This window comes from Piliocolobus tephrosceles, chromosome 14, assembly GCF_002776525.5.
Source record: "Piliocolobus tephrosceles isolate RC106 chromosome 14, ASM277652v3, whole genome shotgun sequence".
Lineage (NCBI taxonomy): Eukaryota > Metazoa > Chordata > Mammalia > Primates > Cercopithecidae > Piliocolobus > Piliocolobus tephrosceles.
Window position 1 is genome coordinate 57,113,221 of NC_045447.1, and position 19,249 is coordinate 57,132,469.

The following is a 19,249-nucleotide window of genomic DNA, read 5'->3' on the forward strand; positions in this document are numbered from 1 at the left end:
AGCTGGGACTACAGGCCAGTGCCACCGTGCCCACCTAATTTTTGTATTTTGAATAGAGATGAGGTCTCACCATGTTGGCCAGGATGGTCTTGATTTCTTGACCTCGTGATCTGCTGGCCTCAGCCTCCCGAAGTGCTGGGATTACAGGCATGAGCCACCATGCCTGGCAGAATGGCATATATTGTAACTCTAAGTGTGACATGCTAATGTCTAGAGTAGATACATACATGCAATATAAACTGTGTGCCCCAGACAAAGAAAATACTGTGAATTATACCCACAATTTAGTTACATACCCTTGGCGATACCACAACTGAAAAACAATATGTATTTTAAAAGCTACATTCAATGAAGCACTCCTCTTTCCATCAGTTTTGTGTCAGCCAATCATCACATTCTAGCTGATATTAGAATCACTTTTCTTTTCATAGTCAAAATGTTTTATAGATTTTTGTCATTTTATGAATTTCCTGCTTTGGGAGTAATTTTACTGTCATTTCATGAGAATTTTGAAATGTCATGAAACTTTTGGGAAGTAGAGTACTAATAATTAAAATTTAACCAGAAGTATCTCTGACAGTATCATTTGAATGTGTAATTTCTTCATATAACATATGTGAAGGCAAATGAAAAAATTCTGCAAAATGAATAGAGTTTTGACAGCAAATACATATACTATACAGCACATACTTATATATGTCACAGTGGCAGCTTCTATAACATAGAAATACATTAGAAAATGAAATGCGCAGGGACATGAAGCCATTAGGAGTGCAGACTGTCATTTTTCATGTTAACAGAATATTTTGTCAGTCTTATCCAGCGAAAACTCTGATGTATAAGACAACATTGCTAACTGGTCTGTCACCCTCTGTCCTTTTTTTTTATTTTGCCTATACAGCTCACAATTCTCTGAAGGACTTGCCTACTCATTTAGCCCTTCATGAGTCCCCGAGCTGCCTTTTTCATCTGGAGTCTCCATGCACAACGGTGAAGACTGCATCTTTTATCTCACCTGATAGGTAAGCTTTCCCCAAATCCCAAGCAACTGTTAAAGGACTTGAGGAATGCTCTGCGAGAAGGAAATCATGAGAGCAGAAGGATGTTCTGCTCTCAAGGGAGGCCAGTGAAAGAGAAATCAATCACGTGAATTAAGAGCTTTGATGAATAAATAATTCATACACACTAAATTAATTAGCCGATTTCCAAGTCAGGCTTAGTATTGCATTCTAGAGTTAGCAAGCATTGCATCAATTGAAATGTAACCATTTGGCTTTGCTTCATATGAATTTCAAATACAAAATGACTGTACCTGGTTGAAGGCTACCATTTAAGAGAATATAATGGCCAAAACCAGGTGGTTGAGCCCTCACTTCCCAGTGCGCAACTAAAGACTAAAGCAAGTATTTCTTTATAAACATCTTCTGATCACTGTATTTAATAGTGTTGACATTTACATAAATGGAATGCAGTGTAGTTGCTGAACATATACTGGGATGATTCCATAATCCTGTTTTAATTAGATGGATGTTGCGAGCATACAAAAATCACAAGCTGCACTCCCTGTGGTGATGCCATACTGGCAAGGAATCAATCACCACGGCTCTGGTTGCCATAGAAACTGATAGCTCCTGCACCACCATCTAAGTGGCAAATGATTGGTGGTGTACTCATAACACAGGGAGAGCAATGAGTTTTTCTATCCTGTCCAGCAGCTGTGCCAGAGAGTTAATTAAAAGCAGAGAACATGAAATAAATCTAAATCTGTGAAGAAATGAAATGTACAGTACAAATTGAATTCCCGTGTCGGACAGAAATTAATATGCAGCGCAAACCACAGAGCTGCCTGAACAAGCAGCAGCTGGGAATCTTGGGAAATGTTGCTTCTCAGGCGGTCAGAGCTGAAATGTGGAGAGGGCACCTCCTTATCTTATTACCTAAACAAGCACTTTGTTCAGCATTTGTGTTGACTGATGCATGCAAATTACAACCTCAAATATTAAGAGTTCCTGTTTTCAAGCAGGAAGGACAAAGCTTAACTAAGATTTAATTAACAAACTGTTAGCAACTGCAGTTTATCAGCTGTGAACACAATGTAAGTAAATGTTTCTACTCCTGTACTAGAATACACCAGTCAACCTCTGTGAAAGTCAATGTGTTTTTATTGATAAGCCATGAATTCAGAATTCATATTTCAAATACCACAAGTCGAGGAACAAGTACCTGAAATGCTTTCTCCAGAAATAAAAGAAGCTCAACCTAGAAATAAATATATATTTTTTTATTTCCATAGAATAAGCTACAATAGATCAGGCATGAAATATTTAACTAGAGAGAACCAAGTGTTTTTGGTTCAGTCTATCCCCACTCTGATTTCGGCTTTATCATCTAGGAAATTCAGCATTCAAGCAACTTGTTGTATGTGTGAAGCCAACCACTTTCCTAGGGCAAGTAGAACAATTCAGGGGCCACAACTATGTCTCTGCGGCTTCCAAATATGCATGAGGTTTAGGAATCAGAGGAGAGGATAACACCTTAGATCATACAATTCACCCCCTCCTGCTCCATCACTCCACCCCTTATTTCCATCCCTAATAAGGACATATTGGGTCCAAAGACAGTGAGCATGACTGACTATAGAAGAGTGAAAAATTTTGGTGGGAGTTCAGAATTTATATCATAGTGACATATTTTTATGCACTTAATATTCATCTAATGAACTATTAGAATTTTTCTCCTATTAAAATGTATTTTCATCTGGCTAGCCCTCTACTTTTGATGGCAATTGAATCATTCATCTAAGGAGAATGTATGCAATTCCTCCAATCATCCATTTTAAGTAGTTTTCAGTGTGATAAAATAACAAGAAAGCAAACACCAGGCTTACATATACTTGTTTATGATGATATGTCTTTATGAATCAGATTTTTATGGGTGGTTGAGAACTGCTTGATTTGAAATATCACATAGATGTCCATGACATATGGAATAAAATCCTGAAGTATCTTTTACAAAGAGAGTTTTTACACTTTGCAGACCATGAGTAGACTTCTAGTGACTGGTAGAATTAATACTGTTGTAACAGAAAAAGGCTTCAATTTGAAATAAGATCAGAGGGATGAATAAAAATGTTATTGAAGTCAAGGGAGGAGAATTTTCAATATTATTCTAAGTGCACTATGTTAGACTTTAAATACACTCCAGTTAATGATACTACACTTTTTATCTCTGAGTAGAAATATTGATAATCGTTAGTGGGAAAACTGCTTGATGATTTTATGGGAGTAAGTATCTGAATGCATAAAAAGAATAATTGTTTAAAAGTAAATAAAATGTTCAGAATTAGTGAAATACCTCATGAATGTACAAAAAAAATTTGTTTAGTTAATGTGTAAGAGTAAACATTATCATGTTAAATATATCTAAGTGGGCCTTTCAGAATAGAAAAGTTCAGGATCACTGATTTTTTAAATGCCTTTCAAAAATGTCCCTTTAAATTCACAGACATAAGAGCTTTTGAGGTCAATGTTTATTTTCAAATATTCTATCTAATTTGAATGTATTATCTCTGGCACTAGGGTTATATAGTGGGATGTTACAGATATTGAAAATTTAATTTCTAAGATTAATAACACTGTAAATAAAATCTTGAATACACATCCTTTCTTTCCCACTCTCATTGCCTTACATCCCTATATACTCTGATTTAAAATCTTATTATTGGCCCTTGACTGATCTTCTTAGAGTGCCTTTTTCATCTGTTGGTAGAGGAAGGGGATTGATGGGTATAATTTTAAAAAGTTCTCTTGGTATTTCAGTAATTCTGTTGCTTTTTCTTTTACCTACTCTATACAATTGAGAAATAGGACTCTAAAAGAGTAGTTCTTAAACCTATTTATTTATCAAAATCAACTAGAATATTTGAGAGAGAGAGAAAGAAGTGATTCCTAGGACATGGTAAATATTGATTTAAGGTTTCTGCTTAACAACTGAGCATTCAAAGTTGTAATAACTTTCACAGGTAAGTCAAAAGTGGAAACTCACTTTACAAAAAGAGGCAGAAATTTAGCTCCAATCACTTCTGACATCTATTGATCTTTTGACTATTTTTATTGATGACCATTTCATCTGCTAAGAATTATAGTGAGGCTCCATAATTTATATAAGCAATGCTGATCCTGACATCTTTTTATTCGAGGTTTTTATCTATTTTATCCAAAGCAAAAGGCCCTTTACTCAGAAAATACACATAAACATTTATACACAAGATTTGTAAAGAAATTCCAGAGCTTTACTGACTTCCCATACCATTACCTTTCATGAACTAACTCCTGTTTTTACACAACAGGGTATTCATTTGGACTTCTAAAAATTTCTTCTGATTTGTACTTTTACAAGATGTATTTGGCTAAATATTAGCTGCTATTATTAAAATCACTGTCATTTTTACTGACTGTACAATCCCTTGTATGAAAAACTGTGTTCTATTTTTAGACTTTAGGGTCAGAAAAAAATGTTTGTTTCTCCTGAAAAATCAGCCTTATGCATTTTTAAAAGAAAAAAAACTTAAATACAATTATTTCATTCTCAATTTCAAGTGAAGTCCCAATACAATATATATCCCATATTAAATTGAAGTTCAAGATCACAAGGGATGACTTACAGAGTAAATTTTTTAAAGTCTGTTTCACAACTCTTAACTCCCTCATCACATTGAGGATATGAAGAGGTTGGGAAGTTAAATGGTAAAGGATAATTCTTTTGAGAGAGTTTGTAAGAAACCCTATTCCATTAGTGAGTTTTTCCCTTCATCTCAATTCAAAAAAGAGAAACCTTAAGGAGACCTCTGGGAGAAATAAATGTTTCTCCGGAAATGTGGAAGCAAAAGTCTACTGGAGTTTTACCTAGCCAAGGAAATCTGAAGGACAAGAGACTGAAAGGCTAATTATTCTGTCTTGAAACAGCAGAGAGATGGCCATGTTAATCCAGATGTTGTCAGAGCAAAATACATATGAAAGTTCCCTGTGGACCAGGTGTAGACCACCTATAACAGAGAGCTAGTATGGAGCTGTATTAGAGATTGACCAAGAACATCTAGAGGGGCAAAGTAACCCAATTATTTCTTAACTGGAAATATACATATACTGTTCATCACATATCTGTCCTTTACCCAGTGATGCAAAGGTTCTGGGAACTCACAAATTGTCCCACAAGAAAATCTGTCATTTTGAAACACCTGCGAGAAAGAATCACAGAGCTTGATATAAAATGACTGTTTTAGTCAAATCAGAAACTCTTCGTTGTTTTTCCTTTTCTCTAGTACACGTATTTCAACTGACCTTGGAGCCAGAGTCACTCCTACTGTTTGAGGGACCCAAGCAACATCCTATATCTAAAGATTTAGCTATGAATTAAACACTTTCTCTCTCTCTCTCTTTCTCTTTAAAAAAACAATGCTCTATTGTCTTACATTACAAATAATGCCTTCCTAAATATCTGCAAGGCTAGAGTTGAATTTAAAATTTTTAGATCCTTTTTAGTCCAATGCTGGAACTTAACAGCATATAGAGAGCTCACTGTTGGCCTCCTGACCTTTGGAAGAGCTTGTAGTCTGTCTCCCTTCTTTTCTTACTCCAGCTTCCTTCAGCACCACGTGATGTCCAAGTTTCATACACAGTGCCAGCAACAGCTGGCCCTTGGCCACCCATCAAGCCAAAGGTATTCACACCAACAGAGCAGCCCTGTACTTGGGAGGGCAAACCCCAGAGAGGAGCACTGTATAGAACATGGAATGAGGGCTGGCGTCACTTGGGCAAAGAATGCTAGGGTCCTAGGTATTCCAATTATAGTGGTGTTAGAAGACAGTCAATTCTGAAAATGTGTGTTTTTCCTTGATCTGCATGATTTCTCTGTCCCATGTGACAGAGCAGGATAAGAAGACAGCCAACACGAGCCTCTCAAAAGCATGGGGTCAAGGGTAAGAGCTCTCATACCTGAGTCTAAGGGTAACACAGTCTGGAAGAATCAATGACCATTATTAGCATGATTGAGAAGAGAGAGAAACACCATACAGGTGAAGAAAGAGAGCAGAAGGCAACTGTGACCTCCTTCCCACTGCATGGGGTTAGCCTATGGTTTGTGCAGAATGGTGAGGGGCATAGCTATAACTTTGAGAAGGTTTAGCATATTAACTCTTTTAGGCATTTAAATTACTAGACTGGACATTTAAATTACTGACTGGAGGACCTTTTATCACCTAGTTGTGTTTCAAAATTAATGAGACATGTCCTAAGTTCCATTCAGGGGAAAAGAAACAATTTTCCTCACAGAAAAACAAAACAAAACAGAACAACATATTGCTTATAAGTAAACCTACAAGTCCTGTTTATTTAATACATTTACTACAACTTTATTTCTATAAACAATAAAAAGTTTTTAGCTAATAATAACTTTCTTTGTTTTGCTTTTTGGGAATCTCAGAGCCAATTTTATGTATTAGTTTATTTGCCATATTGGATCTTACAGACTGCGTTCCTGCATATTACCTTTTTCTCTGGTCTTATATTTTCTTCTATATTGTCCTAATTCTAAAGTTGTTAGTGTTTCTGTTTTTTTGTAGTTCATCTATTTTATAAAAACATATGGACTATGTATCAAGTATAATACATACACATGTAATTGTGTGATATATTCTGAATTGGCTACAAAATACGGATGGAAAATGAGAGAAAAGTAAGATCAGAATAGACTGGTACTAGGACAACTTGAAAGCCCCCAGTCTAAAGAATAATGGAAAATTCAGGCTTCATTATTCAGATGATGCCATCTAAACATCCTCTCCCCCACTTCATTAGTAAGTTGTATGTGATAGGTAAAGTATAAATTATAGTCAGCATATTTATTTATTTAGCAGATATTTGCTGAGTGCCTATTCTGTGTCAGTCCCCATGTGTTTAGACAAAATAGACTTGGTTTTTCCACTAATGGATGGGAAGGACAGTGGCAGTGCAGCTTCCCAAGCTTATGGCTCCATACTTAGGACTCTGCACTTGGTTTAATGCTCTCCTATTGACATCTTGAAATTCTTAACCATTTTGGAACAAAGGTGTCCACATTTTCATTTTGTGATGTTCCCCGCTATTTATGTAGCTAGTTCTAAATAGTGGGTTGTATAATCTAAATCTTTGTCTATTTACAGATTTACCAAACACTGTCATGCCTCATCTGGATCTGGCATTCACATTTTTGATGCCTATGAATGGATTTAGATTTCTTTGTCAGGACACAATGCTGGCACATTATCTTGTCCCTATCAGAAACAAAAAAGAACAGTTTGAAAATGTACATAAATCCTCTCCTGTGTCAGCAAGATATCAGAGTGACTTATTTAAATGACTAGTTTGTAATGTGCTTCTGTTTTAGGAGAACAAGGTCTGTGGGAAAAAGAATTGTACAGATTGAAAAAATTGGGACGTCTCTTCCTAGTAATCTGCAGAGATGGTACTATGTATTGCTTTTGTTATCGTTTCTTGATTTCTGTGGGGTAGTGCTCTCTAGCTATATCCTTGAGCACAGGAACTTGAAACCTTAGGGGATATGAAACCCTCCTTTACATTTCTCTGCCTTTCAGTTCTAAATAATATGTCTTGGGCACACATAGATGTTAGTCTTGTTACTTCTCTATGCATTCATTCCTTGCTTGCTGTGCCTGACATTTATCTTTGCACCCTCAATACTGACTGCAGGCAGGACATGTAACCTGGAAATTATTTACCCAGTGATTGAAATAACCTTCCATGTTCAGGCACTCAGAAGAGTGCTTTACATGTGCTATTTTGTGGAATTAGGAATTATTTATTTCAGCCCATTTGTAAGCTTTTATAAAATTCAGAGAGCTGTATTTCATCCATGTAATACTCTTTAATATCTGCAATGGGTATTTTCGTAGAGATGCAAATCTAGTATATCAAGACACTTTAGATACTTCGGAAACTGCCCCCTCTCGTATGGAGTTTAAGACATTTACCTTAGACAGCTGCAGCAAGTTCTCCCTTGAAATGAAATCTGGATAACAAATCTCCATGTCTACCTCAGAAGATTTTCTTTTTTTTTTAATTATACTTTAAGTTCTAGGGTACATGTGCATAACGTGCAGGTTTGTTACATATGTATACATGTGCCATGTTGGTGTGCTGCACCCATCAACTCGTCAGCACCCATCAATTCATCATTTATATCAGGTATAACTCCCCAGTGCAATCCCTCCCCCCTCCCCCCTCCCCATGATAGGCCCCAGTGTGTGATGTTCCCCTTCCCGAGTCCAAGTGAGCTCATTGTTCAGTTCCCACCTATGAGTGAGAACATGCGGTGTTTGGTTTTCTCTTCTTGTGATAGTTTGCTAAGAATGATGGTTTCCAGCTGCATCCATGTCCCTACAAAGGACGCAAACTCATCCTTTTTTATGGCTGCATAGTATTTCATGGTGATCTAACTTACTATGTTAAACAATCAGAAATATTTAATCCTGAAAAAAATATCCTATTTGTATAGTGAAGTGAGGTGCTTAAAACCGGTGCTCCACACGAAAAAGCAGCCTGGAGGGAAGTTGTAACTTGCAAAGCCACAGGGCCAGAGCTGCCCAAGACCATGGGAACCCAATTCCTGCATCAGTGTGACCAAGGTGCGAGACATGGAGTCGAAGGAGATCATTTTGGAGTTTTAAGATTTGACTGCCCTGCTGTATTTTGGACTTGCATGGGGCCTTTAGACTCTTTGTTCTGGCCAATTTCTACCATTTGGAATGGCTGTATATACCCAATGCCTGCACCCCCATTGGGTCTAGGAAGTATCTAACTTGTTTTTGATTTTACATGCGCATAGGTGGAAGGGACTAGCCTTGTCTCAGATAAGATGTTGGACTATGGACTTTTGAGTTAATGCTAAAATGAATTAAGACTTTGGGAGACTGTTGCGAAACCATGATTGATTTTGATATGTGAGGATATGATATTTGGGAGGGGCCGGGGTGGAATGATATGGTTTGGCTGTGTCCCCACTCAAGTCTCATCTTGAATTGTAACTTTCACAATTCCCATGTGTCCTGGGTCGTGGGAGAAATTCAGTGGGAAGTGATTGAATTATGGGGGTGGGTCTTTCTTGTGCTATTTTCATGATAGTGAATGTGTCTCATGAGACCTGATGGTTTTGAAAACAGGAGTTTCCCTGCATAAGCTCTTTCTCTGCCTGCTGCCATCCAGGTAAGAGGTGAATTGTTTCTCCTTGCCTTCTGCCATGCTTGTGAGGCCTCCCCAGCCATTTAGAACTATAAGTCCATTAAACCTCTTTCTTTCGTAAATTGCCCAGTCTCAGGTATGTCTTTATCAGCAGCATGAAAAATGGACTAATACACCATTAAACCTCTTTTTCTTTATAAATTACCCAGTCTTGGGTATGTCTGTATTAACAGCATGAGAATGGACTAATACACTAGCCTGATAGACTCTTCATAATCCTTCTGTTTCAAATTAGACCTGTTTCTGGCTTTGTTAGTGACAAGGAGATGTAATATTTAATCACACTAATTGTATTATTGTTCCTATTATTCTGTTTTTTAAATATTCTCCAAAGGGCATTGTTATTTTCTATAATTATTTTCAAATTGCTCTTTGAGTACGTTTTATACAAAACTTTCAAACTCTTTCACATAATTGACTGTTTGTTTGTTTATTTTTCACAACTGTAGCCAAGTACATATAAAAGATACTGGTACATGTTAGGAGGTAAATAAGTATTTGTTAAATGACCAAAAGAAGAATAAGTGATTGAATGAGCTGACAACACTCTGGGACATTGTGAAGTAGGGTGTGAAACAGGCACAAAACTGCTGCTACCATACAAAACTGAACATTTAAAAAACACTCATTCCTGAATGAACCTTAAATTCTCCAGCTCTCTAATTAAAGAAGGCACTCAATAAAACACTGGGCAATGCATATGAAAAAGGGCTCTGCATTTGTTGGGAAATGTTGATCTTATGCTAAATATAATTTATCAATATGCTGTTGTAAGAACAAATGCTGGCACAATCCAGTAAGTTGGTAAAGCATAGTATTCCAAAAAACAATAAGGGCATCACCATGTTTCTCTTCATTATTTCAATAATGTCTCAGGGCATTAGATGTTAGACCTTGACAAATGGAAATCCATTCTGAGGATAGGAGAGTGATAAGACAATGAGAGATATGTGAAAAGATATTTCATGTGGAAAATTTTCTTCATAAAACCCCATATGCTTTGGCTGTATAATTCCAAAAGAAGTCCAAAGGAAATAAAACAAGATTTAGGCAAAATTCAGGTATATCATTATACATAGGCTTAATCATGTTTTGATGATTAAGACAGCATAAATGGACAATAATAAGGAGAATAGTCAATAAACTAGGATGAGGTGCAGCCACTAAGAGCAGTGTTTTACGAAGTTTTACAGACTTCGGTGCAAAGTTATCTGGTTGCAAACTGTTACTAATAATATATATTCAATACATATATCTCTTTCTTCTTCCATATAACAGAAAGAAATACACTGAAAGCATTAGCAATAGTACATATTAATTTCCTTTCTTTTTCTTACGTTTCCACAATAATGATGTTTTCTTTTGTTCTTATAAGTAGGAAAACAAAGCTTTTGTATAAGTATATAATTTATATATTTTCTCCCTCCTATGGTGGCAAACCTAAAACTCCTAACTTATTTTCTGACAAGGAAAAAAAAAAAGACATGCTTGGGGATAAAACACTATGTACCATTTTTTGTTTTCTACTCTCTGTGATTCCTAAATAATATTATTGATTTGAACTTGTCTCTTTTCAACAATTATTTAATTCTGCTTACTAAAAATATGAAGAAAGACTAAGGCCAAAATCAAATAATATAAGACGGAAAAAAATATCAAGAAGTAAATGGAGTGAGAAAAACAAAAAGCCTGAAAGTCTTATTAGGCAAATTGCAGCTGTTGAACCAAAATGCCAATGTAAGCTTCCTGATAGCATATACGAAAAAGACTAACCGTGGGAAAAGTATTAGCTTATTAGGAAAGACTGGACATAAGCTTTGTCATTATTTCACATTAATTTATTCATGTATTTAACAAAAGTTCATTGACGATATACTGTATATAAGGAACTAAACTAGTGGCTTAGGCAGAGGGAATAAAAAGTATAGAGAATGTAATTGCAAGTGAAGGTCAGGTTACTGTGGATGAAGAGCTTTCCAGCGCGACAAGCCTCATCAACTTTGAGGTGCTACCCTTTGTTGCTAACAATGTGGGTCTTCATGAGACTTGTGTTGTTATAAGGTTGTTGAAGGCTGCTTGATATATGCTCCTTGATTATGAAGCTAATATTGACCATCCTAGTTATTATAAAGAAAGCTTGTTTAGTGTCTGCCTTACGTACTTCCCAATTTTCTGCCTGCTGTCCACACACAATCTAAATTCTATGAAGTCAGGAGTTCTATATTTGCTCATGTCCATTCCCTAGAGTATAGAATGGCACCTTATTTCACATTAAGTGCTCAGTAAGTGTTCCTTTGATATTGATGAATTGACTGAATGGATGCCTACAGTCTTCTCTCTAAGGCTCAGATTTTAGCATGATGACTTTAATTTAGGGTTATAACTACTGTTTTCTTTTAATCACATTGATTTCCAAAAAATAAAATAAAAAAATAAATAACATTGATTTCCTGAAACACAGTTGGATGGATACTAACGTGTAGAGAGCTTTAGGGGATTCTTTTCCATTGGCTGCTCAAATTTAAAATTTGTGTAGGTCATCAATGTATCTGTTAGCACAAATTTAAAAGCAGCATTGTGTGTTTTCATAAGAAACCCTCTGTTACAAAATCTTTTTTATTATAATCTGCAGATTGAATTCTCCCTTGATCCCCTTAGTCTCTAGATCTATAAAAATGATATAAAAGTTTCAAGACATCAGCATAAAAGGTAAAAGATATTGTAGCTCAGTGTGCATTTGTAGTTTGCAAACATTTTCTTGGCATAGGAGCTCTTTATCAAAAGAGTTCCCATGGGAAACTCCCTTACTTACTTTAAGAGCACCTCTCATTAAAAAGATATAAGGAGAGGATAGTAACCTCTCATCCCTTACTCTCATCTCCTTTTATTCCTTCCTCTTCCTTCTCTTGCACCATTTAGTAGCCCCTAATGTGGAAACTCATGCCTTCTAAAATTAGAAAAACATTGTAGAGTGTAAGTTTTTATAGTTGATATAAAGTGTTTCTTCTGAGATTTCACCAGTATGTCTGGCATCTTCATCATCATCATGTTAAAAATCTATCCCAGGAGAACACAGCAGGTTCTAACTCTGCTACTGTTACATATAGAAATACGTGGAAAACTAATTTCAGATTTTAAAAGAGAAGCAGTTTGACTCAGCACATTAAGCAACTGGATGGCAATTTATGGACTCAGGGTTTTCAAGGTGTCCTTTGGCTGATATCAGTGTTTGACATTGGGAAAGTCACTGCTTCTCTTTACCTTGGCTTACTAATCGATAAAGTGGCATAGCACATGATTATGCTGACTCATCTCATTCTCACAGAGTGTTGATTCACTAGCAATGATACTGCACTATTCTATTTAAGTAATCAATAAAAATAGGAAAGGGTAAAATTAGTCACATTTGTAGCTAAATAAGAATTTGAAGGAAGCTTCTATGCTTCAGGGCTTCATGTATATATATAAAAAAATGGTGAATTTAGGTAAGATTTCACAATGAAAATAAAAATAAATTTCAGTGGAGATGTACAAGGTAGCTCTAAGCAATTTTAATTTTAGTGCAAATTGGAGAGAATGCCAGCATTCAAGTTTCTGGGGGAAGGTGTGAGCAGCAGTTGGGATATGTGCCGTAATTCTATCAAGACAAGTATGCACTGCTTTCAGGACCTTTACCAGTAACAGGATGTTTTTAATTTGTTGAAACTTTGGAAAAACAAAAAAAAGGTCTAGCTAGTTCTGGCTACTAGAATATGAAACGAATAGAAAAATGTTTATCGTTGTAAATCTGATGTTAGAATGTTGCTTTTGATTACTAGTAAATTGAATCCCTTAATTATCTGCTGGAGTATGAATAGCTGTGCCAGCTAACAGAAAATACTAAAAATAATAATTTTTTTTACAAACTTAGTAACACAATGGTCATTCTTTATCTCTTTTTCAAGGTAATCACATCATATGCCCTAGATGACAGTTCTGTGCCTTGTTCTTAATCACGTGTGAAACAATCTTAGATTAATCACTGAATTTTCTTAGAGAACTTGAACTTCATGGAAGGTCACTTCCTTTAGTTCAGAATGTTTTCTTACATTTTGATCCGTTTGCATTTTATCAATTGTCCTTCATAATGGTTCAAATCATTTTATCAATGATCTTGCCAGAGAGATGAGTCAGCCATATTTGGGAAGTTAATTACATTGGAGGTCACAGGTGCACCATTTGCTCAGCTGAAGTACTATTCACACAGGCCCAACCAATTAATGTGCTTTCTAAATTATTCACAAAATAGTTTATTCACCCAGAAAACTCTGCACAAAACCCATTAATCCCTTTAACATGCTTGCAGAGCCAGTCTATTAAAAAGATTTGAATCCTGATCCACTGGACGAATTACAGATTATTCAAGAGAACATTTTACTACAGTAAGGGCTAGATTTGGAAAGACATTGATTGGGAGGGGAAAATAGAAAGATCTTGAAAGCAGGCGAGCTGGATTGAAGTCTTGACCTAGGTCAACTTCAGGCTATACATTGACTGTTATGTGCTAGGACAAGAATATAAAGGTGCCAACACAGAGTTCTTGCCTCAAACTACTCCACAGGCGAGTGGGAAAGACATTTTAAACTTGGACAAGTAGATCGATTTCCTTCTTCATAAAATGGAGAGAATGATGCATGCTTCTGAGTTACTGTAGTCTAATCATAACGAATGAAAGTGCTAGCTAGCATCAGGTAGTTCTGAACTTGAATCCAGATTCTACATACATCTTGGTTAAGTATGATCATAAGCAAGTTGCATAACTCATCTAAGCGTGAGTTCTTCTGTCTTAAAAATTAGTTATAGCATTACTTAGGTGAAATGATTATTGTATAGCGCTAATGTGCTAATACACAAAGTGCTTAACTCTGTTCCCAGAACACAGAGGAAGGTATCTCATCATTCACCCAGAAAAGTATACATAGGTATGCACTGATTGCACACACACACACACGTATATGTATAGAACTACTCAAACTACCAATGGGAATTACATGAAACACTTATAAAATCGCCTTGAAAGAAAATTTTATGCAGAATGAAACTTTCATAATATGGACAAAAAGAGCTATGCTATTTAAAATGGATATCAGTTAATTCAATTATGTACTTCAGTTATTTCAAAAGCCTTATGCAATGGGAGAGAAATCAAAGATCACTTTGCCATTGCTCTATTAAGTTTCACACACAAGCTCTAATCTTTTACAAGATAAGACAATTACTATTATTTTCCCCTATAAGACAACAGAACTTCTGTTAATGGATCAATAAGGGGCACTATTCTAACATACGAATGAAATGAAAATAGTTCTCATGGCAAATAAACCCTGTGTTCCTTAGTGAACCCTAATTTCCACTTCCTGGTGTTCACATCTTTATCTACTTCCCTCCCTTTACCTGGAAATAGAATAGAATATGACAAAGGTTAAGGGATTTTGCAGTTATAGTTAAGGCACTAAAGTATATGCTTTTGAATTAATCAAAAGGGAAAGTATCTTAGGTGGGCATGAACTAATTAGCTGAAAGTTCTTCAAACTGGGACCAGACTTCCATTGAAGTAAGAGACTCTTTCTGTTACTGAGTTTGGAGAAGTAACCCGTCATGTTGTGGGCAGGTGTGTGGAAGAGCCATGTGACAAGGAACTGCAGATGGCCTATAGGAGCTTAGAGCAGTCTGGCAACAGCCAGGAAAAAAAAAAACAATCTTAAAAAAGGACCCTCAGTCCTACAACCACAAGGAGATAAATTCTCCAATAACTAAAGTGAGGTTGGAAACAGATCTCTTCACAGTTAAACCCCAATGAGACTGCAACCCTAGGAAATACCTAGTTTGCAACTTTGCAAGACCCTGGAGCAGAGAACTGAGGTAAGCTGCACCTGGACTTCTGAACTACAGAAACTGAAGTTGTAAGCCACTGAGATTGTGGCTTTTTTTTATACAACATAGAAAACAAATATACTCCTCTTGACAGAAATGTTTTTAATTTAGAGTACAGAAAGATAAAATGCAATAAGTAATTTTTTTATGTAACAAAAATGGTATTCTTTTATAAGTGGGAGTCTTTGCAGTATAAGACATGAGATACACTGGGGTGGAAGTCACCTCTCTGAAATTTCCTGGGCAAAGAAATTATCCACTTGAGATAAAAGTCAATGGTGTAGCCAAGTGTTTCCTATGTACTATACCCACTAACTATTAGCTGAAAAGGTTGTCACTAATTTTGGAGAAAGTGTTTTTTTACTGGATAGTTTGATAGTGAAGAATAAAATTGTGATTAATTTCTCCCTCAGTAACAAAAGAGGGCAGAAAGATAATTTTAATTACATATAGAAATGCATAGCAAAAATTATGTTTCAAGGACACGACTACAAAAGAAAAATAAGTCTATGAGCATTGTATGTAGGTACTTGGAATGAGAGACAGGACAGAAAGTCCTTTACAGTAGATAGAAATGGAGTTGGCCCTAAGAAAAGGAAGTAAAATGATTTCTGTAGGTTGATGGGAAGGACTAAAGAGGCACAGTTAGAGTGTCAGATAAATCTAGGGACCTAACTGCCAAGATGCCACATTGGATCACTTTTAAATCTGTAGAACATAGGGAAATACCACTGTTTCTCTTGCAGTTGATATGTGGACAATTTAACTGTTTACATAAAGCATAGGCCCATGATCGATTAGAGCTGAAAGAGAGTTTTAGGGTCCTTGAGTCTAATTCTTTCTTTTGCTAGTTTTGAGAGAAAACTAAGGGAAATAGCTGGTAAATGATTTCCATATTGTCACTCAGCAAGTTATCATTAGAGTTGAGAGTGGAAAAAAAGTACTCCAGATTCCTGATTCAATAGTCTTTTGTTTAAAGCTTACTAAACAGATGTAAAATGATAAATAGGAATAGATAGATAAATAGATAATAATCAATGTATATCAACTATATATAGCTATATATATTTAATATTTCATAGATAGGGGTGTGTGTGTGTGTATATATATACACACATACACATAATTTAAAAGGTAGATTAAAACATGATCTAGTAAAATAGTCCAATGCTCCAGTTTTATAGATTGGGAAGACTGAGAGCCTAAGGGGTTACTTGATATACCTCCTACCCCAAACTTACAAAACAAAGAGTTTTACAGAATGAGTCAGATATAATTTGTTTGGACTGCTATTTCATTTTACCATTTTATCCCTATTAGTATTTATCACTACACATTCAAAGGAATTCATACATGTAGACACATCTGAGGTGTTCCTGATTTCTCCTGTTCAACTTGTAGTAAAACTCCTGTGGCACTATAGCACCCCCTAGCTTATCAGCCTTCTTTCCCTCACCTCATAGATCAGAACTTATCAGCCCCCTCTCCTGTTCCTTCTGAATCTTTTGTCAAGTCATTGCTTTCCAATCTCTGATATGTTGAAGGATTACCATTATGGCTCTCAGAGATACATACAGTCATGTGCCACATAACTATGTTTCAGTCAGTGAGTGACCATATGTATGATGATGGTATCATAAAATTACAATACTCTTTTTTTTTTTACCATACCTGTTCTATATTTAGATATGTTTAGATACATACATACTTACCGTTGCATTACAATTGCCTGCAATGTTCAGTATAATAACATGCTGTACAGGTTTGCAGCCTGGGAACAAATAGGCTATACCATATAGCCTTAGCATCCTTATATAATGTCCCAAACATATAGCTTATGATGTCTCCACAATGATAAATTTACGTAATAACACATTTTTCAGAATGCTTATCTGTTGTTAAGAGATATATGACTCTACATTTTAAAAGTAATCATGAACATGCCAAGTGTCAACCCCCTGAAATAATGTCCAACATTAGAAATATTACACTGATGGAAAAGCGTTTCTGGAGAATGTATTAGATGCTTTTGGACAATGCCATAAAACCACTTAAAATTTTAGATAACTCTAGCTGCTGGGAAGTTACTTCAAAAGATTAACTAGAAGTAAATTGAGTAGATGGCAATAAAATCTTTTTTTAAAAAAATCCAATGCCTTATATGTCACAGGTGGAAATACTTTTCGGATCTTTCTATTTTTAATGTAGAACCTAAACGAAATCTAAAGTATCTAGCCTGAAAATAATAAATCCCAGGATACATGTTGTTTAAACTGTTTGGTTGGTCCCCCACTATTTTTAATGATATTTTTTCCTTACCTGAACAACCCAGAGGTTGAGCAAATGCAACCCAAAGCCTGTGGTTCTTTTTAAACTCAGTTCAATTCTCACCTCTCTTTCTCTGCTTCTTCCCGCCCCCTACTCAGTTGCCATGTTCAACAACACTTCAAAGGTGTAGCTGGCTTCATTTCTGGGCTTAGATTCTGTTTAAAGAAGAAGCTAAATTGGAATCAGTTTATCACCCTTGGCTAGAATTTTTAACAAAATTTAAAACCGTAGAGGACCCCCCAGTCGCATCTAAAATGATGCTGAGTGTATCAGCTGGGTACTTGATCTTCAAAGCAAGCCATAGCCCTGGATAAATCTCACTGTCACTGATAGCATTGCATCTTGAGCCTTCAGACACACGACTTCATGGATACCCAGGGCACTTTCAGTATTTTTATTTTTTCTTAAAAAAGAAGAAATTAGTGAAGTATGATTTTACACATTTTTCTTTACATGATGGTACTTTCATTGAAATGAAAGCAAATGAGAAATAAGTACGGGAAGATAGGCAAACACAAAAGAAAAATCCTAAGATTAATTTTCTCTATTGTATTTGAAATCAGGTCAGCAGAGTTAGATCTGAGAGCATAAACACTAACCATCAAATAATGTTATAGGGTAGAGAAAGCACAAACAACTACAGAGCTTCTTCACTTAATTGGCTGTGCTGTGAAGAATGCAGTCGGTTGAAAGCAGAACCACTGTCTTGAAAAAGTAGAAGTTCTTATCTGTATCTTATGTTTATCTATGATATCAAGCTTTTTCTAGCACATAACTTATATTTAGAAACGCCTTTATACAAACTATAAACAGTGGCTGGACTGAAGTGTTTTGTACTCTATAAGGGTCATGCTATGTTTTAAAGAACTTTTCACTTGAGATGAATGTTGAATGATGGGCAGGTGTTCTCCATAAGAAATGAAATACTCCTAGCAAAGATGATAACATGAACAAAGTCAAAGTTAGATAAAATAGTCTGGCATACTTGTGAAACTACATGCATTTCAGAGTGACTGTTGTGTAGGAAGGGGGCAGAGGTAACCCACAAAGAGATGAGGCTAAGATGCAGGGAGAAAGATCTTATTACTCAGTTTAGATTGACTGAGTGTGATGAGTTACTACAGGTGAGGGCAGGATACAGGAAAGGGAGATCCAAGGATCATGAGGACATTTTAGGAGTGCAATAGGTCAGAAGCATATGCACTTGGTGTCCACTGGGTGGATAGTGGACACCAAGCCAGGAGAGACTTAAAAGCGAATCAAGTTGATGGTATGATTGAAGGATATAATGATACAGTGGACAAGGATGTCAGTATTTAGGTATATGAGAAAGTAAAACGAAGAGTGAAGTCCTGAATAGGTGACGAACACCATTTTATGAAACTGAATTTGAAAATGTAAAACTTGTAGTAGGGTGATTTATTTATTTTGAGCCTAATACATGGAAAATGAGAAGGGTCCTCCAATATGTACTTGATAGACAACATGGTTCAGTGCAAAGCTATGGTTTTTGAGGCCTGAAGATCTACACTGATATTTTATCTGCATCTCTGTATCTGTGGGAACTTGAGAAGCTGCTTAACCTCTCCAAGCATTGGTTTTCACATACATAAAATGAATAATAATAATAATAATACTTATTCTATAAAATATTGTGAATTTTTATTTTTTATTATTATTTCTTTTTTTAGAGACTAGGTCTAACTTTGTTGCCC

The 19,249-nt window shown here is 35.9% G+C and overlaps 1 pseudogene; it reads left to right on the plus strand.

Annotated features, from left to right (window-relative positions):
• The first annotated feature begins 1,774 nt into the window (after positions 1-1,774).
• The window catches only part of LOC111537241, a 29,363-nt pseudogene continuing 11,888 nt past the window's right edge, over positions 1,775-19,249 (plus strand).